The 11050-nt window shown below is 38.2% G+C and overlaps 1 long non-coding RNA gene across 1 annotated transcript; it reads left to right on the top strand.

The window, feature by feature from the left end:
* The first annotated feature begins 417 nt into the window (after positions 1 to 417).
* LOC310882351 lies at positions 418 to 10043 on the top strand. The gene is made up of 3 exons (XR_014572901.1): positions 418 to 1145; positions 8608 to 8723; positions 9011 to 10043. It is a non-coding gene; the product is annotated as an uncharacterized lncRNA (long non-coding RNA).
* The last annotated feature ends 1007 nt before the right edge of the window (positions 10044 to 11050 follow it).

An 11050-nucleotide genomic window follows, 5' to 3' on the forward strand; every position in this document is an offset into this window, starting at 1 on the left:
ATTTTCCATTCAGAACAGATGAATCCCTTTTATGATCAAATTTGTAAGTACTTGCCAACCATTTCTTCCAGTTTATATAGATTTTTTTTTTTTTTGGTCACTGGCAGTCATTTTGCTTTGGAGATAAATTTGCCTTTACTTATTTATGTATGTGTATATATCATATAAATATGTTATATACATATAGATAGGAGATATATGGACATCTGCACATGCCCATAGTAAATTTTAATCTTTTGATCTGTGACTCGTAACCTAAATATCACACAATTTACGCTCTTGACCCTCTGTTGGTTATAATAAGAGATTTCTAATTTAATTCTAATAATACTTCTCATAAAGTATTATGTTTTTGCCTAATGCCTCCAAAAGCATCATTACTTTCTCTGTGACTCTAAGTCCTTGATTTATGTTATTTTACTATGAGTTTACTAAAATATCTGTTGTATGATCGTTTACTTTCATTCACATTTAAACATACAGTGAATATTTATCATAACTAATGTTTAAGGAAATTTTCACATAGCTCAAAAATATTTTGCAAGATCTAAACAGAAATCTAATCTTGTATTACTTGACTCAATGAGATAAGTGCCCCTGGTGGCACTCATTAATCTCAAACTATATTTTGGGACGTTTTTAGATATATGTATCACGTTTTGGCACACATAGCTAGGTGTGTATCTGCTGTTCAATTTGAATTTATCTCTCAGCTCCTGGGGGCCAGGACTGTCTTTTTTATTTCTAAAGTATTAAACACACATTTGACAATACAAAGAAGTAATTCATATACCAGATGATCTCCCCTCCACATATACCTCAAAGTTTCTTTAGAGGCTATGTGACTCTTTTATTGTACTTTATTGGGTTTACATGGCGAGGGTGTGGCAGGGGTGGCCTCTGTGAGCAGAGCCCAGCAGCTGCCCCAGGTCAGATCAGAGCCAGCTCCGGACGGCTCCAAAAGGGACCCACTGCTGGCCAGAGCCAAGCCAGGGAGAGATACTGGTTGGGCCTCTGGGAGAGCAGATTTAAGAAATGGAGGGAAAAACAAAACAAAACAAAACAACAACAACAATCCTGCTGCACAACAGCAGCTGGAGAGAGGGGTGAGAAAATGTGAGAGAACCAGCCCTGCAGAGCCCCAGGTGAGTGCAGCAGGAGGGCAGGAGGTGCTCCAGGCACACAGCACAAGTTCCCCTGCGGCTTGTGGAGAGGCCCCTGGTGGAGCAGGCTGTCCCCCTGCAGCCCATGGGTCCCACACGGAGCAGATCTCCACGCTGCAGCCCGTGGAGGAGCCCCCGGTGGAGCAGGTGGATGTGGCCTGGAGGAGGCTGCGGCCCATGGAGAGCCCCCGCAGGAGCAGGCCCCGGGCCGGAGCTGCAGCCCGTGGAGAGGAGCCCACGCAGGAGCAGGGGGTCTGGGGGGAGCTGCCGCCCGTGGGGGACCCGTGCTGGAGCAGTTTGCTCCTGGGGGATGGACCCCGTGGTACGGAGCCATGTGGGAGCAGTTCTTGAAGAGCTGCTGCCTGTGGGCAGCCCCCGCAGGCTCAGTTCAGGAACGACCCCACGTGGAGCAGGGGCAGAGAGGGACCGTGAAGGAGCGGCAGAAATGAAGCACGAGGGACTGTCTGCAGCCCCCATCCCCTGTTCCCCTGTGCTGCTTGGGAGGAGGAGGGTGGATGAGGGGAAGGTGGGTTTAGTTTGCTTTTAGTTTCTGACTGTTCTAGGCAATAAATTATATTAATCTCCATATGCTGAGTCTGTTTAGCCCATAATGATAATCGTTGAGGGATCTCCCAATCCTTGAGCCCTTTCCATTTTATTTTCACACCATTTTTCTTTGAGGAGGGGGAGTGAGAGAGCTGGTGGTGGAGTTCAGCTGCCCATCAGGGCAAACCACCACATCTATATGTGTGCTTCTCAAAAAGATTTAGTTTTTCATTTTTCCTTCTTAAATTTTCAGACTCAATTTAAGCATTTGTTTGTTTGTTTGTTTTGAATAAAGCTCTCAGTCTGCCATTCTCTTCAAATGTTATACTTTTCATCAGGGAATCAAAGCTCCATCCCATATTTACTATTCCCACATTACTTTGGCTTTTCATATGGAAAAAATAACGTAATAATTTCCGCTGTTTCTTAATCCCACTGTATTTATACTCTTTCCATAATCCAGTTCAATTACTATGTATGTATAAACAGCATTTGAGTTTATTAATGTTAATTAGAACTATTTGCAAACAAACAAACAGAAAAGCACAGCAGTGTTCTTGTATCAATGTTTTAAACAAGAGAAAGTATGTTGTCCAGACATACTTTCATATGTCTTTCAACATAAACAAGAGAAAGTATGTTGTCCAGAAATGCCAGTTATCAGTCTACACTAATATTTTTATCTTCTTATTTTTTATATTCTTTCCTGAGGTCATTTATCTGTTTAGTTTTATAAACTATAGCAGCAGAAGACTGAAAATTTTGGTTTCGATGGGGATCAAATGTGAAAAACCTACTTATTAACTTAAATGATGAGTTTTGAGTATCATACTGCCCACATACACAGTTTCAATGTCCCAGTAATAATTACTAGTAGTGCAGACAAATGTCAGAAGTATCATTCATTTGAATGAATATTTAGTTTATCATATAAATTGCAATGCATCTGATCACATAACAGCCGAGAAAATCAGATGAAATAACTCTTGAACAGCAATGAGCTATGTTGGTATGGTCATTTTAGTTTTAAATAAGTGTTGATAATTAGGATTTAGTTTTGTCACTAATCAAATATTTGTCATTCTTTTTCTAACCTAGATGAGGGTTACACAGGCACCTATAGTGATAAACTCACATTCTGTTGCAGGATATGTCTTTTCTGTGCTTCGTGAATGAAATTTTATATTATATGAAGATACAGTTAACTTTGTGTGTTTACAACAAATCCTGTTTTCTGCTATGTTTAATGCAAATCAAGGCTTCTTTCATCACATTTAACATCTCCATCCCATGAAAGTTAGGTAAAATTAAACAGAACTATTCTGGCACTGCTGGTTCTTCACCTCTATGCTGAGTTAGTAATAGCCTTTTCCAGACCTTGAGCATCAATTACAAAATTTTCAAGGCCTTCAGAATAAGCACCACCTACTGTTTTTCACTTGCCCCTCTTTAACTCTTAGGTGGACAAGATGTATGTTTTTCAAGCTTTTAAAAATTGCAATATAAATTATCCAATAAATGCTCAAATGACTATGCTTTTATAAGTCACTGTCCAGAATCCCACTGTTCATGAGGTCTTCAATCCAACAAAACAGTAACTTACAAGCTCTTTTTTATTTACAGGATCCACGCCAGCACTTAACTGCTGTCGTGTGTTATCTTTCAGAAATTCTTGTTTGTATCCAGGTCTTTTAAAAGCCAGGGGGGAATTCAGATTTCATAACATGCCCTACTGTTAGTTCTAGTCTGATAAGGACACCTTACAGGCATTCAGTTGATACAAAGTACTGCTGTTTATGACAGAAAAAAAAATCCCTGGTTTCTGCTCAGCTGTAAGATGTAAGGTGCTACAACTTCTTGACAGGCCTGAATGTGCAACGGGAGCCAATCAGGCCTCCAGCTTTTATGGAATGCCAACATTTTTCGTCCTCACAGAGCCGACCTTTTACTGGTATGTTTGCTTGCTGAGTCCAGGAGAGACAAATTTATGAGCAACACTTTTGTTTTATTTTACTGTATTTTTAAGAATTCCAGCAAGCAAAATACAGAGCAAAACAAAAACCTAATAAACAAACAAACAACAACAACACCCTCCCCCCACCCCCCAACAAAAAAAGACTGTATGGCATCATTAAAAAAAAAAAAAAAAAGAATAATTTATAAGGGGAAAATATATTATGAATTTTATTAACATTTTTATTGACACTATCTTTTAATGATTTCTCAAGCAGCTCCAATTTCAAATGTTTTTGGTTGTTTTTGTTTTTTTTTTTTTTTTTTGCTATTTGTTAAAGACTTGTGGCCATTTCAAGTAGAATGTGGCATCCTTTTATCGAAGTGCCTGTGAGGCCTTTGAAGACATTACTTTGATCAACAAAGCTTTTGGGGACATATATTTTTGCTCTGTGTATGTGAAAAGGGCTTACATCCTGGGTGAAAACTGCTACAGGCCGTAGTCTAAATTATGCTGCTTGCTGAGCCCTAGCTGTTTACACTTTTTTACATTTTGTAATATACCTGTTTCTTTCTTCAAGTTGTTTTCTGCTTATTCTGATCAACTAAATCAACACACAAATTTCAGCCTCCTGGACTCCAGCTGTCTCAGTCCCATCGGTGTTCAGTGCTAAACAAAAAGAAGGCCTGTCTTTAAGAAGTTCCTGGTATAACTGCAAGCAAAACTTGTTCCTATAAATCTGAAAACAAAGATATTTCTTTTTCTGGTTGCTACAGCAGATGAGCAACCAAAATCATTTTTTCCCCATCCTAGACTTGCTTTTGTTTTTCTTTTCTCTCACCTGCAAGAAGTAGAAATAATGTAGTACAGGAAAGCATACCGTTTTTCCATGTGGTTACATTTTACTGGTATTTCAAACCAAAATAATATATTTTTTTCATGTGACAGCTTCCATTTGATGCTCCTAAATCCATTGCCAACTCCATTATCTTCGTAGTATATGCCCTAAAGTAGCCAAAAGGTAGAATTTATTTTCGCATTCAGTGATTCAAACAGACAAAAATATCAATTATCACAACAGTGAGAACAGCGTCAGCTACCAGACTTCTTCTGCTTATTAAACCGCATCTGAGATCATTCTCATTTCGATTTCAGTTTTAGGCATCACCAGACACTTCAGTAGTCAAATGACCAAACAATAGCCCTGAAACAGGTGCAGAAACATAACTGTACCCATAACTACCAGTGGAAACATTTTTTTTTTTTTGTGCAGGAAACAAAAAGGGAGAAGAAGGGTTTAGAAAATGTATCTGATGCCACATGTGCATGAATATTCAGAACCACAGGCAACAATGCATCTGTTGTTGTTTGTCTATGATTACAGTTATCAAGCAGGTGCTTAATCTATAGCACAAATATTCTGTCAACATCTGTATTTTGGATTTGAAAATAAATACACGTTTTTAAAAGTCATGTTTAGTTTGTAAGCAGTTTGCTACCAGAAGAAAATGTCTCACTGGTGAAATTGCTTCAAATAAAGAGCTCAGGCACCTGAGCTGCTAGCATCACCAATCTTTTCAACTGATTTAATCCTTTTTTTTTTTTCCTTTTTTTTTTTTATTTACTTATTTAAGAGAGACATTGTATAGATATTTGATTTTACCCTACAATATTGTAAGGAAGTTCCTTGATTATGAAATACCTTTGGAAATGGAAAGTTCTGTGAGAACAAGTGTAATGCAAAGAGGAATGCATATCTTATACATGCATTGCAATAAATATGTCAATAAGATATAAATATTGAAAATATCAAAATACAATTTCAGCTAGAGAAAAATTTCCATGAGTGATTAGAAGCAAATGAGCTTTGGTCTTTACATGGTGTTTTCACTTTCTTGATACAAATGGAGCCTTCAGATAAGAGAATATTATGTGCACTGCAGGCAAGAAAACAGTGTGCTTTATTCGCAGAAAGCAGGCTGTAACACAATCCTTAAAGCTATTTCAGGTGAACTTCAGATAGGAAGAATATAAAGGAGAAGCAGTAAGTGGAGACTTCAGTACACTGTAGCTTTTAAAGGTTTTTGTAGAAATCTAGCCTGATCTCTTCAGTGTTTTTGTTTTCCCTTGCAGATAGTATAGCGTATTGGTCTAGACTCAGTCCTGCTGCTGTATTTTTCAGTCTGGTTATACATAGGATACATTTGTTTTGCTGTCTATTTATACTCCTACCCAGTAATGCAGTACATAAAAACAACAAAGCTTTATTTCTCAAACAAACAAAAAATCTCTTTTATCACTTCTCTCTGAAGTATACCCATATAACGGCCATCTCAGTGGGACAGAAAAACATTAGGAACTACAATAAAGGAAGACAAAATCAACAGTCTGCAATAGCTTATGTGACTAGATCAAATTGGTTTGCTTTTGGCTGGTTGTTTTTGTTTTTCTTTCCAATCATTGCTTTTCAACAAACCGTGTATCAATGTTTGTATAAGGAGTTTTTTTGTTTTGTTTTGTTTTGTTTTGTAGATTTCAAACACTGTTATATCCGAATGACTTTCTGCAAAAAAAAACCAAAGTAATTGTTTGTATTTCCAGAATGACACTTCTTTTTTGCTCCCTTTTACAATTCCTTTACAGTGCAATGATATGACAGTGTTGACCAGAGCTCTCATGGTATCTTTGAATATGAAATATCTCTGAACAAATGCTTTATCATGTACACGCACAGTGCATAATTTTCTACCAGAACTACATCCCTGGGGAGAGACTTCCTGTAGAGGCTGTTCTAAATAAATTGGATCCTGCTTGAGAGGATTTTTAATTTCCCTGTTAAATGTAATGTGCAGTCATTTCTTTTTAAGAGACGTTCTTGGAGAGGCTGTCTCAACAGCCACATTTTTGCACTGCAGACAGCGCGCAGGTGTGCAGCACTAAAGGAAAGCCACAGAGGGTTGGGTGGGATGGGGGGAATGAAGGCTGAAAGTCCTACAAAGGTGCCTGACAGACTCCCTCCAACAAGCTCTGCAACCCTCTACTCCTGGACTACAACTGTCCGGTTTGGCATGAAAACTGGCATGTAAATCCTCATCTTCCTGAGAAGACCTTCCAAGTTTGTGCCCTCAAACAGGTTTGCAATGAACAACTTTTTTTTTTTTTTTTTTTTTTGGTCCTCAATAGTCTCCATTTCAGGACTGGTCATCTGGCTAGGTACAGCATCTCTTGACAGAAGATAAACTCTACTCCTTAACTTTGTTTGATAATCAGGCAAAAGTGAGCAAAGTTTTACTCAAACTCAAAAATTTATTGCCCCGAGATCCAGACCAAGGGAAATCTATGGACAGGACTGTTGATCAGAGGAGGTTTATTTACATTGCAGATGCTTAATCATGTTTTATAAACAGAATACTGATTCTAAAAAATATAAGTTTTTCTCTACTCAAGGTCTTTTCACAGACATTTTGCATATCTCGCTTCCAGAAGAGAAAGATAAATCTACATATGCTGTGCTTGACAGGTTGCTATCAGTACTCAATTAACCTGTTCTGAGTTTGTTCATGTGTGTCTCCATTACAATTGCATCATTTTTATAACCATGCTGTAAGAAGATAAGTCATTTCTTCCTGTCCCCCACATATAAAAATATATCTGTATACATATATATGTGTATATGTGTGTATAATATATGTGTACATATATATGTATATTATTTTCTCCTGCATACTTACAGCCTTATAGATCTCAAGTGAATCAGAACATCTTCCTTATTTTTGGCTTCTGGTGCTCCTTTTGTGTGATTGCTTTTCTATAATCCCATAATGACCAGACGTCCTCTGCTTTCTGTCTGTAGTTCACTTAATCTTTGCCTGTCTGCAGCTCTGCTATGCTACATCTCAATGCACTCTTTTATTCATGTCTTACATTTCCTTAGTCTTTTTTGTTCTTGCCTTTCTCCATTTTTTTCCTTGTCTTTAATCCATTTCATGTTTCCTTCAGAGATTTTCATAACGTTACACTGTTTTATCAGAAAATCCCTGAAGGATTTTACTTTCTCACTACATCTTGGGAACCACTGTTCATGCTGGATTCATGTCACTTGAGAATCTATGGCTGAATAAACAAGACGTTGAAGGACTGAGTGTGGAAAAACTGAAAGTAAAAACTAATTTTAATCTAGTTCTATCAGATATTGTCTGATTGTACACCAGTGGATGAGGAAATAACTTGTGGTATGAAATCCCCAACATCTTGATGTCAATGGGGAAACTCTGTTTGCAGTTAGCTCATGTATCTATTCTGTAATAGGGATGCAATCAAGGAAGTTTTACAACAAAACTCTTAAAGAGGGCAACTAAAATTGTCATTGAGAGATCTGCGGATTTTTTTTGGGGGGTGGTGGTGGTGTGGGGGGGGATTCCTTTGGAAACTTAACTTCCCTATGTTATTTTCTCTATAAAACTCATTATAGCAGCCAACCTCACTGACAGACTGATTGGACATGGGTGCATCAGGAATACAAGGAATATTTCCTCAAACTACACACAGAGAGTGGTCAGGGGAATGTTCTTTGCTCCTACAGTTACAACCTGTTGTGTTTCTTCAGAGCTTTAGGTTTTCCTCAGAGTGTTGTGGTTCATGGTGTATAAGAAGGATAGTCCCCAAAAATGGCTAGAAAAGCTTCTCTAATAAGAAATTAAGGGTATAATTTTCTTTTGGCACCACTGGATTTAGAGATAGTGCTGAACATAGGCAGAAAACAGTCTGACAGACAAGACAGGTAATTTAGAGATAAAGGAAGCTATGCTTTTGCACATTACCGTGAAAAACTATGTATTTTTCTTCATTTACAACCCACCCACCTCACACCCCCTTCCCCATGTATGTTTATTTAGTATCTTCAAATATTTGAAATCTCAAATCAATGTTTTCACTATGTCATAGGAGTCTCAGGAATTCTGGTGTGAAACATTTTTCTCATCTGGGATTGAAAACTGTATACACTTGGAGTTTGATCACCGGGCTGAATATTCAACTCACTGGCTCCTCAGCTGCTAAAGGTAATGCAAGAGAGAATGGGAAATAGAGACACTTGCTAATGAGAAATAATACTGTACACAAATACTCTTCTTTGATTGTATGTAAAATGTGAAAAACTTACATTTTGAATGAAGTTACCCTGGCAAGAAGACAAAAAGTGGAATTGCTCTCAAATTACAGGGAAGAACCTGTCCCAGATCATTTAATACATCAGAAAGTCTGGATAAACACAGGAGTATACCTTTAGGATGGGATGGAAGACCTTAGCAAGAAACAACCAACAAGTTAATGTGTTTTCTTTTCTCAGCTTGTTCTAGGAAGGAAAGAGATTGTGACTGCTATCTCTTCTTTCTCTGCTCCCTGGGAGACATACTATTCTGTGGTCTTGAATCCACAGTCTCTATTTATCTTCCGAATGTGGTGTTCCCGGGGAGCTGTGAGACTAGATCCTGTAAGTGGAAGAAGGAAAGACTGGTACAACTCGCTTGAGTAAGTCTGATAGGTTCCTTGTTTCAGTCTGTAATTCAAATATTTCCTTTGATGTCCTGAAATGCTGACCTAGTCTCTCATTTGGCATCTGAAAGAGATTTTTATTCTGTAGCAATACTGACAAACTGCCTAAAGGGATTTTCATTTCTATGCAACACTGGATCATTTTAACGGATACTTACAGAGGTTGATTGCCCTTCTTACTGGGATCATAATGGACCAGCACCTCCTGGTACAAAACACAAGACTCTTTTGTTCCATCTACGTATTAAAAAAATGTTTCTTCTTCAGTGAGTTATCATCTGAGGGGCAGACATTAAAACTACTTTTTGCTGTATTTTTGGTAGTTCATTTGGAACTCTGGGGTGATGTGGCTGTGGACCCACTGATCCCTGTGTATAAAAGATACTTGAAATTTCACTGTTGATCTCATTGCTCTGCACATTTTCTTCATTAAAAGAACTTTCAGAGTGAACAGGAGGTCTGTATGGCATAGATACCTAATTAGTGCTCTTCTGTCTTACAGTATTTTTTCTGACCTACCTTCTAAATTGAAAATCACTGGATGAATGTCTGAGTTTAGCATGTCTGTGACAAGTGTGTCTAGTGACGAGTTAAATAAAAACATTTTAAAAGTTAGAGTTATGGCTGAACACAATTTGGTTGCTGGTTTTGTGCCCAACAACCTCTCAGTTTTATTTAAGTCAGTTATACTGGAGTACTTTGTTGTGCATCTTTATATGACAAAATGGATATTCAATTAATTGAAATTAACTGAGTAAACACTTTCCCCTGACCCTGCTCAAGGGAGACTTGGCACTTCTTTATGTAAAGAGTGCTGAGTCTGCCAGGAACTGATATTCCTGGGGGGGGGGGGGGGGGGGAAGTTTTATAAATTGTTCTAGACCCAAGTGAATGACATGGGGGGGGAGGGGGGGAGAAGGATGGGACGGACAAAAAAAAAACATTACTAAGAAAAGCTAAAAACATACAGGCAATTTGCAAGATGTGACTAATCTTGTTGTGATAACAGACCCTCTGTGAGTAAATCTGCACAGTGGGAAGATGGGTATTCAGAATGCATACTGTTTGGAAGAGATTAATTTAAAGGTAAAGATGTTGATATAGATTTAGGAAAACCCAGTGATTAAATAGAAAGTACCTTTAAATTGCTAGCATTGTGAAAACGTTTCTGTGATTTTTTCTATGTTTTCTAAAATGAGCAAAAAGACCAAATACTGCAAGTTTCTCCAACTCCCACTGGGAACAACAAGAATTTTGTAGGTTTGTAACAGCAAAAAATCTTTCCATTGGAGAAAATTAGCCCATATTCAGTAGCATACAGATATTTGTTTTAAATGATAGCATTAAAACAAAAGGTAAACACTAGTGAATCTCTGTGTAATGAGTAGTCAGCATCATTCATTGAGCTCCCATGATATGGTGCTTCTTGAATAACTATTTCTCTGCCGTCTAAGCACTGGTATGTTACACTGATGAGTAATGTGATAAGTAAAGTGCATGTATTCTGGACTTTTATTGCAGGTTTCCTCAGTAATAATGCCTCCTTTACTCTAGGCTAACCAACCCCTGCTCCCTCAGCTGCTCCTCAAAAGACTTGTTCTCTAGACCCTTCACCAGCTTTGTTGCCCTTCTTTGGACATGCTCCAGCACCTTGATGTCCTTCTTGTAGTGAGGGACCCAAAATCGAACACAGCATTCCAGTTGTGGCCACCAGAGCTGCGTACAGGGGGACAATCACTTTCCCTAGTCCTGCTGGCCACAGTATTTCTGATACAAACCAGGATGCTGTTGGTCTTCTTGGCCACCTGAGCACACTGCTGGCTCATATTCAGCC

This window comes from Anser anser, assembly GCF_964211835.1.
Source record: "Anser anser genome assembly, chromosome: 1".
Taxonomy (NCBI): Eukaryota; Metazoa; Chordata; class Aves; order Anseriformes; family Anatidae; genus Anser; species Anser anser.